This window comes from Micropterus dolomieu, linkage group LG08, assembly GCF_021292245.1.
Source record: "Micropterus dolomieu isolate WLL.071019.BEF.003 ecotype Adirondacks linkage group LG08, ASM2129224v1, whole genome shotgun sequence".
Lineage (NCBI taxonomy): Eukaryota > Metazoa > Chordata > Actinopteri > Centrarchiformes > Centrarchidae > Micropterus > Micropterus dolomieu.
The window spans coordinates 23407392-23425084 of NC_060157.1; the positions used below are offsets into that span (position 1 = coordinate 23407392).

Sequence of the window (17693 nt, forward strand, 5' to 3'; positions counted from 1 at the left end):
GTGTGCGCGTGCGTGCGTGTGTGCGTGCGTGTGTGTGCGTGTGTGTGTGTGTGTGCGTGTGTGTGTGTGTGTGTGTGTGTGTGTGTGTGTGTGTAGAGACACAGACAGTTTCTGAAACTATAAGGCTGCTTGTATATGTGTGATAATGTCTGTTTGTGCATGTGTGCGCGCGCGTGCGTGCGTGCGTGCGTGTGTGTGCGTGTGTGTGTGTGTGTGCGTGTGTGTGTGTGTGTGTGTGTGTGTGTGTGTGTGTGTAGAGACACAGACAGTTTCTGAAACTATAAGGCTGCTTGTATATGTGTGATAATGTCTGTTTGTATGTGTGTGTGTGTGTGTGTGTGTGTGTGTGTGTGTGTGTGTGTGTGTGTGTGTGTGTGTGTGTGTGTGTGTGTGTGTGTGTGTGTGTGTGTGCGCGCGACAGCGATGGTGAGAATCTCATTATTTCCTATCTTCCTGTGTAAAGCCTCCTAATTCCACCTCACCTTCAACACTGCATGACCGCCCAAGGTGGACAGGACAGGCTCGGCGTCCAAACTCACACATGCACACGCACACATCTACACAAATCAAGAGTGCAATAACAGGTCAGCTTGGCAAAGGAGAGGCTGTTCTGCAACAGCGCTGGACAGACCTGAGCATGACAGACCGAGGAAGAAAGAAATTAGGAAGGACAGGAAGGGCGTGTGCATGTTTGTGTGCGTAAGAAGGGGGAGTAGAGGGTAAGACAGTTGAAGGAAAGGAAAGGTAAGAAGGGAAGCACAAAGAGTGAAATCTTTAGAGGGCGGCAAAGCAGCTTTTAGCCTGTATATTTGCCTTGTGATATATTTAGTGTGCTGTTTGTGCCAGACTTGATGGAGTTTTGTGTGACTGATGTGGGTTTCTGAATGCTAATACTACATAATAATAGCTGTGGACTACTAATTATGGACTAGAAGTGCCAACGACTGATGTTCAGTATTTATAAGTTTGATTATTAACGTCATTAAGAGACACAGGATACTATAAATCCCCCGGACAAAAATAATCTGAGCATGAAAAGTACAGCATTAAAAAAAAATGTAAATCACTAGTTTGTTTGCCAACTACAGTTCAAACTGCAGTATGTTACCATCAAGTTCCTTTCTGGATATGATTTGAAATTGGTAAAATACTTATACAATTTATTAATGTAATGTCTTACAAATCTTGTCTCAAATATTTTACCTTTTTATATCGCCAATGAGCAATGTGTAACATCTTTTTTAATAAATAGAGACTATATGATCTAACCTTGAGTTTTGCTTCTTAAATAGTTATAACTTTTATTACTTAGAGTTGACACACTAAACCAAAATCGATTCAGTATGGCACGTGAAATGATTCAGATTAAAATTATTAACAGTAATGGTACACTGTTACATTTGTGCCACTGTGTGGTTAAAGCAGTTGGTATAAACACAGGGAATGAAGTAGAGTCTTGTCCAAGTTAAGCGGGGAGTGTGGTCGTGCCATGTTGCAAAAGAAACCAGCACAAACCTTGTCCACTAAATCATCTTTTTTCTGTTTCTACTGCACAACTGTTCCTGTTTTGTGCTACAATATGAAAGAATAACATTTTTCTTCTTTTACTAGACTTTATCTGAGCTATTTTGTGAAGCTTCAGTGACTCTCTACATTTTGATATAGGTGACAAATATGTTAACTTGATAGTAACCCAGTAAAATATGAATGATTCATAATGTTCTCTCTTATTTTGACACGTTTCACCAATTAAAGCAAATTGCTTTTGTGAACGTGGCCCCTGGGGGTTAGGAATGTTTTAAAGAGCAGTTATATTTTGTACAATGAAAAAAGTGGCTTGACATTGATCATGACCAGCGTGCGGGACAGTTTGTGCTCATTTTGTCAAATTTTTGTTTGGGCTCAGTTGGAGTCTAAAGAGGTTACGCAGACAAAAACTAAAGAGAAAGGGCATACATATTTCCTCCCCCTGAACAGCCTTCAAAGCCGCCCAGGCAACAGCGACTTGATGGCAAACCAGTTCACCCACCAGTCCAACATCCAGGTCACATATGAACATCTGGGTTGATGGTAAATTTCTTATGCTCTATTTCTACTTTTTTTTATTATAACAGAAAGATGTAAAATGTATTTTACTCTACAACATATACTCAAACATATGCTATGCAATAAAATTTTTGCTTTGTCTGAGTTACTGACAGTCAGTATATTTACCAGAACCTTGTATAGGAAGTCAAAACATTTTACATTCTCTGACATGTCCTTACACAATTTTGGCTTATTTCACATTCTAAGAAAGACCTCTTCACCTTAAAATTCGGAGCTTTTAACATGCATTATCTACCTTTTTCACACATTGATGAATTAGGGAATGAGGAATGAAACTATCACTCCTGACCTCAGGTTCATCTCCATCCATCTATTCATCCATGCATCCATTGTTGTGTTTGGGTTATCTACACATATCAAATGACACATTTAAAACATGAGATCTATTATCTCGCAAAGTATCCTCCTACCTAGTCAACATAGCCTGTGAGTTTTCATTCACATGCTTTAGTGATGATTAGATGAAATGTGATTATATAAGAATCACTAACTGCTGCAGCACAAACCTTTCATTAAAAGTTACCTGCTAATGTAACATATGCACAAATGCACTAAAGTAGTTAAATTACTTTAAATAATTAAAGTTTGTGATCAATTAATAAAGATGTAATTGTGACATTCTGTTCCATTATGAAGCATTATGTTCTGTAATTTAACAATTTATTTATCTATTATTTGGAAGACTAGAATCCCGTAGTCCAGTAATCGTTCTCTTCATTTTTTGTATCACTTTCTATAAGTGAAAGAATATTTTGAGCGGACCTCCCCACTAGAGGACCCAGTTTCCTGTAAACTGCAGATGAGCAGTGTGTTAATGTAGCAGGAAATAGCTACTTTAGTTTTTCTTTACTTCTGTAATATCAGAGTGAAAATCAGTAATGTAATGACTCGTGGTTTAAATGTGAAAACTTCACATTTTGAACATATGTAATACAGAAATGATATATACGTGCACCCAAAGCTGCATGCAAACATACATACACACATTTATGGAGAGAGGGGGTCCCACATAGGTCTCATATACTGTAACACACACAGTTCAGTACGGCACAGAACATGAAGTCTCTCTCACTCTCACACACACACGCACACACACACACACACACACACACACACACACACAACAAACACAACACATGTTTTACCCTTCATTAGCTATGACTTCCAAATGAAGGGCAAGTATCATGTTTTTTTTAATCAGAAGGATTGGAAAAAGAAAACAAAAAGTAAATAAATAAAATAAACTGATGAAAGTTTGATGTTAACAGCCTTTTGCTTTTTATTTGAATGAGGGAACAACCTCCACTCCAGTCTGTCCCCTCTGGCTATATGGGAAAAAGTCAATATTTCAAGAGAGCAGAGACACTCATTAAATATTTCAAACAAAGGAAAACTGACATCGCTGCCCAGTCTCTCTCTCACTCTCTCTCTTTCTCTCTCTCGCTAGCCTCATCATTTCTCTGTAGCTTTTCTATTTTCTTCACTCCATACTTTCATACACAAAGAGAAAAAAGCCTACCAAGACAGAGCTAACCTCGACAGCCCAAGAGAAGATAGTTGTACTGTGGTCTACAGACACAGTAGGTGTTGTATCATACTTTCCTAAATCACTATGATTCTGCTTTACACATTTGTTGCCTACGTTCTGCTGACCTGGGTAGATATTTCAAGCTGAGGAAAGAAGAAGGTTAAGAAAAAGGTTAATGGGTTTTTCCACTGAGAAAGGGTTGAGATGGGGGTTAATGGGTTTTAAGGTGTGGCAGTGGATCAGTGTTTAGCCACTTTAACCATAAAGTTACCTTGGTGGTCGATTCATCACCAGGCAATCAGTGGACCCACCTTGAACCTACATGAGCTGTGTGGTTAAATAAATGCCCACTTTGGCTGCTATCTGATATAAAATGATTGAACACAAGAGCGAATGCAACCTGTAACCAGATGGTGAAAGCTATGCTGGTCTGTACACTATGCCGTCTGTCCTGGGAAAATCCTGTGAGACACATGATGCGTTTTAAATCAGCAGCAGCGTGTTTGCAATGCACACAAAGAAGAGTAATTAGCATGAGCAGCAATAGACACGATGGCTGAACAGACTACGCAAAGAGTGACACCTACAGAAACATCAAAGATGACCCAGGGAGTACTGTTCCATATAAATATGTTGCCATAGATAAGAAATCCAAACATTTCAATCACAGTTGCTCAATTTCTATTTATTTAGTGCACAACACACATAAATAATACCTTGATTAATCTCTTGGTGGCTTTTAAATGGATTGGTCATTGTCATTGGACATGACCTGAAGTTCCGCTGTTGACCACTACACCATTATCTCCACACAGTGCAGCACTGTGCAAAGTAAGGAGCTTACATAGGCGACAATGTCCGCTTCTGAAGTGTTGTGTAAACACAGACACGGATAGAATTCTTATTTATTAAAGCATTTCTCTTAGCTAGAACATCTCTGAAGGGAGAAATAATGTCTTGCTAATTACTGAAGAAGTTTATCAATCCATAAAAAGTAATGTGCTAATGGTATATGTCTAATGATGCAGCTAGCAGTCTAGCTTTTTCGTAAGTTAATTACTCTGCTGACCTCTTCTCATGATACGAGTCAAGGTACTGCTTGAGGTTTCTACCTGCTAAAAGAGAGTTTTTGCTTGCCTAGTGCTTGCTTATGGTAGGGATTGTTGGGTCTTTACCTACTCTATGAAACTGAATTGAAATTGAATGAATTGGCGCTATATAGATAAAATTGACTTGAATTCAATTAAAGTTGTAATTTGTTGTCATTCAAGTTTGCCACATCATTAATTTGCACTAAAACCCGTTTAGTGTGAGGATCTTACTTTTGTTTTAACACATACGATTTTTTTTCATTTTTGACTCTTCAGCCTCAACTGATCATGAGGCCATTTATCAGAATTTACATACTTAATACAACTTTTTTCACAATTTTGTATAATACCTATAAACAGGCTTTGTGTAAAATCTGTGTTGAAAATGGCCATTAGATCTAAAAACCGTTCAAGCTCGTTTATGCTTACAATTACTGTCTAGTGGGGGGTTCTATTAAAAACATCAAGACATGAAAGTAAATTGTAACTAAACTCCATAGTAGCAACTACTTGTCCCCTAAGATATCACCAGAATTAAAGAACGAAACCTTTGGCATATGGCCACAGTACAGTTAACATAACACAAGATGACTATCATGTAACACTAGGGTTGGGACGGTAGGCGATGCCATCGTCAATTGGGTGACAGACATCACGACGTTGAGCAGGCGTCGTTTTGTTGTAAAATCCTGCCCCCGCAGCAAAAAAATATCGAAATTTTTCACATTATACCGCAATGTAAAAGCAGGTTTTAATCACCACAAACATTATTATTGTAAATTTTAAATATGCTTCGCACATTTCTGGGATTTTTCTTTGTCCCACACAAGAGGCCTACACCTCAGGTACCTCAGGTGCACTAGCTTGCCCCGCCTCTCTCTGCACCCGCCCTCCGCACATCAGCAGTACATTTTATAAAGTTGCCTAAAAGACACAGAACTTTTTCTCCACCCGCGATTTGTTGGTGAGCCGTTTGTGGGCTTTTCAATGATGCAATCTATCAATCAAACAACCGAAACCAACATCTGCACCCTGTGTGTTCAATGCTGCTCTAACGTTACCTCGTCTGTGCTTGTGAAATATCCACTGTGACTTGTAACCTCATAGGCTACCAAGACTTTAACCAAGTGAAGTCTGTGCGAGTGAACACATGCACAGACTTCGCCCCAGATGACATCGTCCATCCCAGTGTTTCAAGGTAGACATTATCTGATGGAAATTTTGTAGACATCGCCCAACCCTATGTAACACCTTGTCAGCCCATCCACTGCACCCAGAACACACCTCATTGCAAAGGAAAATTACAGGTGAATGTGTGTTTCAATGGTATGGTAATGGGAGGGTTAGTGTGCAGGTTAAGGTGGGTTTGGGGTGGAGGGGTTATAGAGACCAGTGAAACCTGGGATTAAAAGACTGAATAGGTAAGATGACAGACAAAATGCACACCTGTGAGGTTGAAAACACGTATCCACCCACTCACACACAAAACATTCTGGTGATAACTGATCCTGACGCTACAAATAGTATGACAGTACAGATATTTAAAGCTTTATAAAGGCTTATGAATTGTCATAAAGAGGATGAAGAATAGAAAAGATAGGTGTAGGAGAAAGGATGAGAGCAAGGCAGAGTGGCATGGGATAAGCCTCTGTCATTAGTTGTGGGATTTCAGCGAAAACCTGCAGAATAGGCAGAAGTAAATGAGATTAGAGAACAAAAGTGGCAGAGTGTGGCAGAATGGAGGGTGGAGGGAGGAGTGGAAGGATGGGGCACACAATAGCTGCAGGTGTAAAAGGACTTCTAATGTTGTATGTCCACTGGTTTCTTTATTCACCACTGATGAATGGTCTGTTAAAATTCATGTAATGCTTTATTGTTTAGTTCCAAGCTTCTGAGCTTTTCACAAAAGCATTTAAAAGTAAACTGTTCACATCACAAGGCTATATCATGGATGCAGACCTTATTATGTCCTCAAGCTTAAAACATAACTTCAGTGTTACTTATCACTGCCAACTGAAAAAGCAATAATAATTCCCGTTAGATCCTCCACTTCCACTGGTGGGTCATCAGGAAATGAAACATCCAAGACAGACACACTCCCACATGTACACAAACTCTTTCTCCTTTCCTGATTTGCACTCAGATGAATCACCCACTGATCAAATCCAATTAACAAACCCACAAAATGTTCTCGCTTGCATGTGTTCCCTCTGAACAGTCCATAGTCATTCTGTCCTGCCACGCTATTGTGTTACTCAAGGAAATCACAACATAATGATCAACACAGATATGAAACCACTAATACAGCAGAGTTGACACACATTCAGAGCTGCATACTTCCAACACAGGGTATTCCCCAGCTTTAGAATTACTTTAACAAACTTTAATCATTCAAAAAAAATTTTTTGCTAATTTATTTAGAATCACTGAATAAATAAATATAACAGAAAACACAGCAGACATTCCACTCTCACATTTACACTTGCAGCCCACAGTCAAAAACACAAACTACTTCCTTCATCAGTTACTCATGAATTAAAACCTCTAATAAATGTCTTTACTGATATAGACATATAGATATAGATATATCCTGGCAGATACTGGAGCGAGAGGGATTCTTTTAGAAAATCAGAATCTCACCTTTATCAGCAGCTTCCTCTGCCTGAGTCCCGTTTCAGTTCTCAGCTCCTCCTAGTCACTTTCCCTTTGGCAGGTGCCATCATGGTCAAATAGTCCACAGGAAAGGGCTGGGAAAGGCTATTCTCTAATTTTCTCTCTCTTTCTTAAACTCCCTCTCTGAGTCCTTTTGAAATTTGTATCACCATCAGAAAAGCAGTGCGTATGTGTGTATTTGTGTGTGTATGTGTGTGTGTGTGTATGTGTGTGTGTGTGTGTACGTGCGCACAACTCCAAAGGTCCTGGAATTCCTGAGTCCTGCGCTAAAGAGCAAGCGTGGTTGAGCTTCCTCTCTCTCTCTCTCTCTCTCTCTGCAATCCTTTTCTTTTTCCTCTCGCTCCTGGCCGGCTGAGAGGAGGGGAAGATAGTCAGGGGGTGGGACGGAAGACAGAAGCTTCTTTCAGCCAACTCTATCTCTAGCTCTTCTTTCTCCCTCTCCTTCCTCGTTCCTTTTCTCTGTGTCTCTTTCTTATTGCCTAACTTTTACGCTCTGTCTTTTGGCTTGTTCTCTCTGACAGATACTCTCTCACTGTTCAGCAAGGCGTGAAAGCAAAGCTCTCTCTGTCATACACACACACACTCACACACACCCTCCTCTTTCTTTCAACGCCACTCCCTCTACCACAGTCCAGAGGTAAACTCACTCCCTCGCTGTGTCACCCTGCCGCAGTGTTGTTCTCCTATTATGATTCAACATGCCTTATTTTCAAAGGCTTGGTACTGTGTGGTTCCATGTGACTGTGTGTTTCTTAGTGGTCCAGCAAATTTTTGCCTGATAAAGTCATGATATGGGTCTGGGTGGACTTGGATAAGAGTACAATTTGTGTCAGCAGCAGTGCTGTTGTGTCCATGAACGTGTGATGCACATTAGAATAGCATACAATTTCAGTGTTTTCCCAATGTCTTAGATGCACTTATTTGGTGGTTGGGGGGGGGGGGGGCTTCCCAAGAAAACTTTACTTTGTCCAATGACAAATATGTCATTGATGATGTCAATTTCACATCATTTGGGACCATTATTTTTAGCATATCTGTGAACAAATAGTTGGAAAAGCTAGAGCAGATTATAAATAAAAAAAACAGATAAAAACAAAAAAGGACTAAACTTGCTGAAGAATTTGTTTGCGGAGGGACTATACCATTCAGTTTTGGATAAGTTATTTAGTTTTAGCTTCCATCCTCTCTCCACAATGATTTTACATTCATGGCACAGCACCTAAGCCGTTTTGGGCCTAACCTCCTAAGCCTTATAACGGCGGGGAAACCCTATTAATATGACCTCTGAATCATTATAGATAGGATTCTTCATGTTGCCTTTTGTGTCTCTATTTACAGCTTTTCACATTAATCTGTAGAAACAATCTGAAGAAAAGTAGGCAACATGAGTAATTACATTAATGAGTAACATTAGCAATTAATTACCAAGCATTTAGCTTAAAAGGGACTAGTTTGCATCCCTAACTTGCTTTACTAACCTCAGCTCCTCCACGGTCACCACTATCATTTCTTTTCCTAACAACCAGTCTGAAAACTAGATTATTAGGATGTACAGTCTGTTTACAGGACAGAGCTATAGGCTCCACCATTTAAGTCTAAGTTTGTACCTAATGTTCTTACCGCTGGACAAATAGGTAGTAATGAAATGCAGCTACTAGTTAGCCTACTTCCTATAAATGTAGCTAATATTAACGTTACATAGCAACCAAAAAACATACTCAGCTTTCCTGCTCAGCTGATAATCTGAAGGGGAGGGGAGACATTTGCTAGCACCAACCGGCTTCACTTTTCCAGCCGTTTGGGAAACAAGAGACGGCAGAATAAAATTTAATGGCAGAATATTTCCCTCTGCTTGCATTCACCATCACTTTCTGCCACCAGGACAATCAAACACTCGCTACGCACCTCCTGATTGTGTCCAGGAGTTACGCTGCTCTTATAACAGCACGTTACCTTTCACGTAGATGTTCTTTGAAGAACGAGGAGAGGAAGCTAGCCAAGCGTTTACTGTCACCGTGCTCGTACAGTATGCATTTGAAAATATTAGTAGCGCATTAATGAATGATCGCGGTAAATTTTAGTAGTGGTAGTCATAAATCAGCAGCGGTGAACTGCTGCTCCTGTATGAATATAGGGGAAACAGTGTATTATATTTTACTTAAAAAAAATTTGGAGTTAAAACAAATGAATTGATTCAAGTGGCTGAGTTCAAGATTCAGACCATAATAATCAAGCCCTAAATCCTCCTATCCTTGACCTTTTTACTTCTGCTTTGTAACATGACAAAAAAGCTACATTTGTTGCATTCAGAACTTATGCAAAACAGATGCAAGGTTTTGGAGGAGGCTTCATGTCCAATTTCTCTTGTCTAAATGAAGAGGGGGTAAAAAAATTTGCTTTAAGCATGAAAACAGTGGGTTTGATGGTACAGCCATAAATGTCTCCCACTTTGAAAGTTTGCTCTAGCAAGTGGTAGTAAAATAACCGCACTTGGAATTAGAAGCTACCCACAACACCTTGCAAATACCTTTAAAAAAATAAATAAAAATAAAATGCTGTTAAACAGCACAAGAAAAGAAAAAGACATCCATTCATGTTCTTGAGTCATGGTTTCTATTCCTCTGATACTGTGGTCCATTCACAAATAGCTAACCTGACTGGCAGCCAAGATCATCAATACTGGATGATTCTGCAGCAACAACACTGGAATATGCTGAGTGACATTACTGAAAAGTTTTAAATATTCTCGCTTCCTAAAATATCTACACCTAAATTGGGCATCTGTGTTAAGGTTATCGCCTGAGGAAGATTATGGTTATGGCAAATAAATTAGGATTATTGGATGGTTTAGGCAACTACAACAAATAGTTTAGATTAGGGTATGGTTGTGCAGGGTTTTGGCAGGTTTGACCTAGTCAAATTTAAGACTTTTTAAGACCTTTTTAAGACCACTATGGATGAAATTTCTGACCTATATCACGACATCAAAAAAGAAACATACAAAGGAATTGCTGTCACAAAATTACTTATTAGGGTTGAGTGATGTTCCAAAATTGGCATTGGACGATGTCAACAATGAAACACCTGGATGGACCATGACATTGATAAGCTACGTAATTAACAAGCTGGCATGTGGTTCAACTACTGCCATGAAAAAGGATAACGGGTGGAAATATCCAGAAAAATTCTGTGTCTTTTCGGCAACTTTATAAAACTTAACCTACTGCTGATGGGGAATCTCAGGGGAGCAGACAGGGAGAAAGAGACAGATAGAGGTGGAGAAAGTGTGGGAAACCAGAGGTAAAGGTGTGTGTGTGAGTGTAAAAAAACATGCTTTTACAGGGCGGTATAATGTAAAAGATTAAGATGGTATTTTTGTGTTGGGGTTTGGTGGTCATCCCCCAAGAAAATTTTTATGTTTTCTAATAAATAAATATACAATACCACATAATTTTGGAATACTGTTATTCCCACATCTGTGAATAATAAGTTGGAAAATCTAGAGCAGACTTTGAATAAAATACACCCCAAAAGCTAAACTTGCTAAATATGTCTACTGGGGTTGAATTATAACCATTAGATCTGGGAAAATTCATTAGTTTTGATGCTCTCCACAATGATTTTACATTCAGGGCACAGCACCAAGCAGTTTGAGCCTCACCACCTTATAATGGCAGGAAAACACTGTTAATATGACCTATTAAGAGGACTGTTCATGTTTGCCTTTTGTGTCTTCATTTACTGCTTTATACATTTGTAGAAATTAACACAAAAATAGGCAACATGAGAACCATCTCCCTTCTGTCTAATAATAAGCATTTCATTTGTACATCAAAATCCAAAAGAATAATAATAATAATCTTTATTTATTTTATAGAGCACTTTTCAAAAACCAGTTACAAAGTGCTTTCACAAGTGTAAAAACAATAAAACACATAAAAACAATTACATGCTAAAAATAAGAAAACACTGATAAGAATAAAATACACGTTTAAAATAAATATAAAATATATTAATAAATAAATAAAATAAAAATAGAATCAAATATAATCAGGAAAGGCTCTCCTATAAAAGTATGTTTTAAGAAGGGACTTAAAAGAGTTCACTGACTCAGCCGACCTGATTTCCTCGGGCAGGCTGTTCCAGAGCCTCGGGGCCCTGACAGCAAACGCTCTGTCCCCTTTAGTTTTCAGTCGAGACTCTGGAACAGACAACAGACCTCTGCCCGAGGATCTCAAGGTACGTGCTGGTGTGTATATAACAAGGTGATATACCTTTGACCTCTGATTGACACCTCCTTATCATTAAAATAAGATAAAAACAATTCACAATCATCATTACTTCCAGCTGAGGCACAAGGAGTGGTTGGGTTTACCAGCAGATCCACAGTTTAAATAAAAACCTAGGATTATGTTGATGTGTAGAAATGAGTTCAGAAAAATAGTGTGTTCTCGCATCCATGTTATTGTAGTTAGATAATACATCCTTCAGAATGAGGTAATGGACATGGAGACTGTTTTTCTTTCCATCTGCGCTCTGCTTTCCTGCATTCCTTTTTTTGGCTGCGAATGCTGTTGTTTATCCAGGGTTGCTTACGAGCTGTAGGTTTAGGTCTAACCTTTAGAGGAGCAGTAGTATTTAGGGATGACAAGCAAATTTGATTGAAGTGATCAGTCAAGTCATTGGTGTTGAAATCAGTCAGGTGTTGGCTTTGGCTCTGAAACAATGTGCAAACCTTTGAAACGCTTTGTTCATTAAGGATGCGAGAACAGGAAGTGCTTGGTGAGGCAGAGTAACTAGTGATTCACAGTTAAAAACTATACATTTGTGGTCAGATATGGTCAAGTCCACTAATTCCACAGAGGAAATGCTGACACCCAGGGTAAAAACCAAGTCCAGTGTATGACCACAGTTATGTGTTTGCCCATAGATATGTTGTTTAAAGTTAAAAGAAGTGGTTATATTTAAAAAGTCAGTTGCATAAACATTTGTGAGGTCATCAACATGACTATTAAAATCGCCACAGTGAACAATTTTGTCATAATTTAAAACCAGAGTAGATAAAAATTCAGGAAGTTCTGATAAAAATCCTCCAGGCGGTTTTGGAGGGGCGATAAATTATGACAAATATGACTGGTTGCAGGCCACCAACTTTAAAAGAGACAGCTTTAAAGGAGGCAAATTCATTACGGCGTACTTGATGACATTAAAAATTTTTCCTGTGCACACTCACTAGCCCACCACCACGACCACTGACCCTGGGTTGACTAAAACAAACATATTGAGGTGGACACAGTTCAGCTAGCTGGCTATGGTCATTCGTTCGTAACCAGGATTCAGTTACAAACATAAAATCTAGATTTGCAGACAAGATAAAATCACAAAGATAAAAGTCTTGCTTGAAAGTGATCTCACATTGAAGAGAGCCATTTTAATTGTGTTTGTTCTAGCTGCTGGAGTTGGTACAGTTGTCCTAATTCTTATAAGATTACTATTATTTCTGTGTGGGATGTGCACATTTCGGTTTACTGGTCTATGCGTGATGATGACAGGAATAGAAGTCTTTGGAACAGTGCTAGGAGCAGACGGCTTTACATGCCAGCAGGTGGAGACAGTTGTTTGTGGCAGTGAGGCAGAGTTCTGTTCAGTGACCGGTGGTGCATGAATGATTAGTCATTCACGTAAGTCCTGAGGGCAGGACTGCACCACATGCTGTATGTGAGTAGCTAACATTTCTGAGCCCCATTTGTTTGGGTGAAGTCCGTCTGTCTTAAAAAGAGACATTTGTTGCCAGAAAATATTAAAATTATCCACGTAACACACACTGTGAGCCCTGCAGGCAGACTGGAGCTAGTCATGGAGGCCAAGGAGTCTACTGAAGCGGCCAGCACCGCAACCAACTGTGGCAATGGGACCAGAGATAAAAACGGATATTCCACACTTCTTTAAAAAGTTATAAAGACAGTTAAAATCTGATTTTGTCAGCTCAGACTGCCACATGGACTATCACTCTTGTGATCGAAGAGGGGAGCGATGGCATTAGGTCCTGGAGTTTTTTTTAAATGTCGACTGTGGTGGCACCGGGGAAGCAGTGAGTGGTAGCGTTAAAGAAACGGATGTTTCTGGTTATGGAGTCACCAATTATTAGTGTGGTTGGGGAGAAAAGAGGACGAGGAGATGTTGGTTGTGGGGTTCCAGATCAGGATGGAGCAGAATCTGCTTCAACACTGAATGCCAACTGAGGATGGAGTGTGTGAGCTGCCGAGTGTCGCAGTAACAGACCTGAGAGAAGGGCTACCCACCAGTGCAGGGTAGAGACGGCCTCCGGAGCGTCTGAGCACAGTCTCCTTCAGGATCCTACGTTGGGAAGCGGAGGTTTTCGCCCCCAGGAGATGTAGCCGGTGCAGGAGATGCAACAGTGTCGACAGGCACTGTCCGAAGAAAGAGATCCGTATCAGGGAGACTCGAAGCCGCAGGTGCATCCGCTGGATGGACCAGAGTGTCGTCATACAGGGCTGCATAGCGGTTGGAGAGGCCGATGTGCGGAGGAGAGGCAGCCCCATCCGAGCCTCTCTTACAGCCACGGACCACCACTTCAGCCCAGGCTGACTGATGCTTCGGAGTTGAGCAGGAGGAAAGCCTTGGAAGGGTAGAGGGGTCCCATAACACGGTGTCCTGGATGTTAGCGGTTGCGCTAAGAGAAACAATCTGTTTGGCTTGTACTGAAGCCACATCCACAAAGCCAGTCAGCAGGGCATCTTTCTCTTCGAGTTCCTCTGAAAGTCGTCGGATGTCTTCCATAAGGTCAGCAATTTTTTTGTTTGCTGTTTTAAGGAGTATGCAGTCCTCATGGGGCAGAGTTATCTCGGCTAGCATAGTCGCCGGAGCTTTGTTGTGATCAGTAGTGTTGATATAGTTTTTATGGTCATCTAGCTTAAAATTCATGTCAGATGACTAAAATCCTTAACCCACATAAAACTTAAGTTAAAAACTTAAGTTAAATAAAAGGATATAAAAAATGTAACATAAAAGTGTGGATTAAAACTGGATAAACGTCAGGTTTAGACAGAGCCTCCGACAGATAGCTACAGACGGCAACGTATGCGCAGAAAAGTGTTGCTGTTACATACCATATGCCTTGCTGAATGTGTTCAGCTCTCATTGTTCAAAGGACTAGTTTGCATTCCTAATTTGCTTTAACGTTACTAACCTCAGCTCCTCCGTGGTCACCACCGTCCTTTCTTTTTAATTTAATTTAACTATTAAGATGTACAGTACAGGACAGAGCTGTAACCTGACAACTTAATGCTGATCTTATCCTCCGCTAACTTGGACTAGCGAAAGAAAGAATTAGGTCTACAACCCCATGGGAGGAAAAAACACTAAAGCGCTGCGGGAGCATTTCAATGAGCATTAGAGGTAGTGTTACATAGACGTTGGAAAATAGAACACAAACATCAACGAATTTAAGACTTTAAGGCCTTAAATTTTGATTTTGAAATTTAAGACTTTTTAAGACTTTTAAAGACTTTTTAAGACCTCGCGGAAACCCTGTTGTGGTTAGACAATTAAAAAAAACTTGGTTAAGGTCAGGGAAGGACTGTCCAAATACACGCAAGCTAGGTTAATTGGTGATGCTGAATTGGCCTTAAATGTTAATGTGAGTGGCTCTTTGTTTCTGTGTGCCCTGTGATGAACTGGCCAAGGTGTACCCCACCTTTCACCCAGAGTCAGCTGGAGTTGGCTTGATTATATCTTCAACACTGAAGAAATTACATTTTGCTACAATGTAAAGCAGTGAGTGTACAGCTTGTATAACAGTGTAAAGTTGCTGTCCCCTCAAAATAACACATACAGCCATTAATGTCTATAAGTGAAAATGTCCATTGATGCTCAATAGGGTTTAGGTCTGGAGACATGCTTGGCCAGTCCATCACCTTTACCCTCAGCTTCTTTAGAAATGCAGAGGTCGTCTTGTGGGTGAGTCTGGTGTTGTTATGTTGTCATGATGGAATACTGCCCTGCGGCCCAGTCTCCTAAGGGAGGGGATCATGCTCTGCTTCTTGCACTTCATCCTCCAGCACCTGGACTCCCCAGGAACCTACGGCAGGACACCATTCTCATTGGGCTCATCTCTGGTGGGGATGAGTCCGCCTACAGGTGGGAGATTGACCATCTGGTGACCTGGTGCGGCCAGAACCGTCTGGAGATCAATGCTCTGAAGACAGTGGAGATGGTCGTGGACTTCAGAAAGAGCCCGGCCCCATCCTCCCTCATCATCTTGCGTAAATCCCCAGTCCCCGACTCCTTCCGCTTCCTGGGCACCATCATCTCCCAGGACCTCAAGTAGGAGCTGAACATCACTTACATCACCAAGAAGGTCCAACAGAGGATGTACTTCCTACGGCAGTTGAAGAAGTACAGCCTGCCAAAGACAATGATGGTGCACACTAAATTGCCATCATTGAGTCCATCCTCACCTCCTCCATCACCACCTGGTACGCTGCTGCCACTGCCAGGGACAAAGCCAGGCTGCAGCGTATCATTCGCTCTGCAGAGAAGGTGATTGGCTGCAATCTTCCTTCTTTTCAGGACCTGTACGTCTCCAGGACTCTGAGGCAAGCAAGAAAGATTGCAGCTGACCCCTCCCACCCCAGACACAAACCGTTTCAGACTCTCCACTCTGGCAAGAGGCTTCGGTCAATCAGGACCAAAACATCTCGCCACGAAAACAGGGTCCCCCACTGACACCCCACCTTTCAAATAATGCGAATGTCTCTGCATGTGTAAATATTATTTAATTTCATATCATACATAAATCTGGCACATTGCACATATTTGTTAATCGCTGTTGTTCTATATTGTTATATTTTGTCAATTTACATATTTATATACACAGTATTCTCTTCCATTGCTATACGTCTGCACAGCACAAATCGGAGTAATGCACATGTAAATATCTGCCAAATTGTTCCTTCTCTGCAAATAACTGTATTATTTTTCTCTATTATTTTATTATTCTTATATAACTTGCATTTGTTTATTCCATATTTATATATTTCCACATTTATTTATGTCAACTGAATGTTTGTCTACGTGTAGCAACTTATCACCAAAGCAAATTCCTCGTATGTGTAAAACACTACTTGTCAATAAAGCTCCTCCTGATTCTGAATCTAATTCAGCATGTCACAGTGCATGTTTTGCTATTGATGGTTCCCTCAATGAACTGTAGCTCCTCAGTGCTGGCAGCACTCATGCAGCCCCAGACCATGGCACTCCCACCACCATGCTTAACTGTAGGCAAGACACACTTGTCTTTGTCTCCTCACCTGGTTGCTGCCATGCACGCTTGACACCATCTGAACCAAATTTAAACCAAAGTTTATCTTGGTAACATAAGACCACAGGACATGGTCACAGGACAAGACATTAAAACACACAAACAAACTTTTGTTTTGTTTGTTTTATTTATGTTATTTTATTTATTTAATGAACCATATGAAGTAAATTTACAACATAGACGCGCTGTTTTGTTTTAGTGTATGAAATAAATTGTTCTTTTGTATTATAATTTAAGCAATATTGTTGTTTAATAATCATGCCAATAAAGCTGAATTGAATTGACATGGTTCCAGTAATCCATGTCCTTAATCTGCTTGTTTTAGCAAATTATATGCAGGCTTTCTTCTGCATCGTCTTTAGAAGAGGCTTCTTTCTGGGACGACAATCACGCAGACAAATTTGATGCAGTGTGCGGCGTATGATCTGAGCACTGACAGCCGGCCCCCCCACCCCTTCAACCTCAGCAATGCTGGCAGCACTCGTACGTCTATTTCCCAAAGACAACCTCTGGATATGACACTGAGTACGTGCACTCAGCTTCTTTGGTCGACCATGGCGAGGCCTGTTCTAAGTGTAACCTGCCCTGTTGAACCACTGTATGGTCAGCTCAGTTTTAGGGTCTTGGAAATCTTCGTATTGCCTAGGCCATCTTTATGTATGGCAAACTTTTTTTCAGATCCTCAGAGAGTTCTTTGCCATGGAGGTGCCATGTTGAACTTCCAGTGACCAGTATGAGGGAGTGTGAGAGCGATAACACCAAATTTAACACACCTGCTCCCCATTCACCCCGGGACCTTGTAACACTAACGAGTCACATGACACAGGGGAGGGAAAATGGCTAATTAGGCCCATTTTCACTTAGGGGCGTACTCACTTTATTTGCCAGCGGATTAGACATTAATGGCTGTGTGATATATTATTTTGAGGGGACAGCCAATTTATACTGT

The 17693-nt window shown here is 40.5% G+C and overlaps 1 protein-coding gene across 3 annotated transcripts in view; it reads right to left on the reverse strand.

Annotated features, from left to right (window-relative positions):
- The window catches only part of sema3b (sema domain, immunoglobulin domain (Ig), short basic domain, secreted, (semaphorin) 3B), a 115151-nt gene that overhangs the window by 69211 nt on the left and 28247 nt on the right, over positions 1–17693 (reverse strand). For 2 of the 3 annotated variants that reach the window (XM_046056136.1, XM_046056133.1), the window contains exon 1: positions 7369–7870. The exons of the other annotated variant lie outside the window; for it this stretch is intronic. The gene's annotated coding sequence lies outside the window, so the exon portion shown is untranslated. Of the gene's footprint in view, positions 1–7368; positions 7871–17693 lie in introns of those variants that run through there. 3 annotated transcript variants of the gene reach the window in all.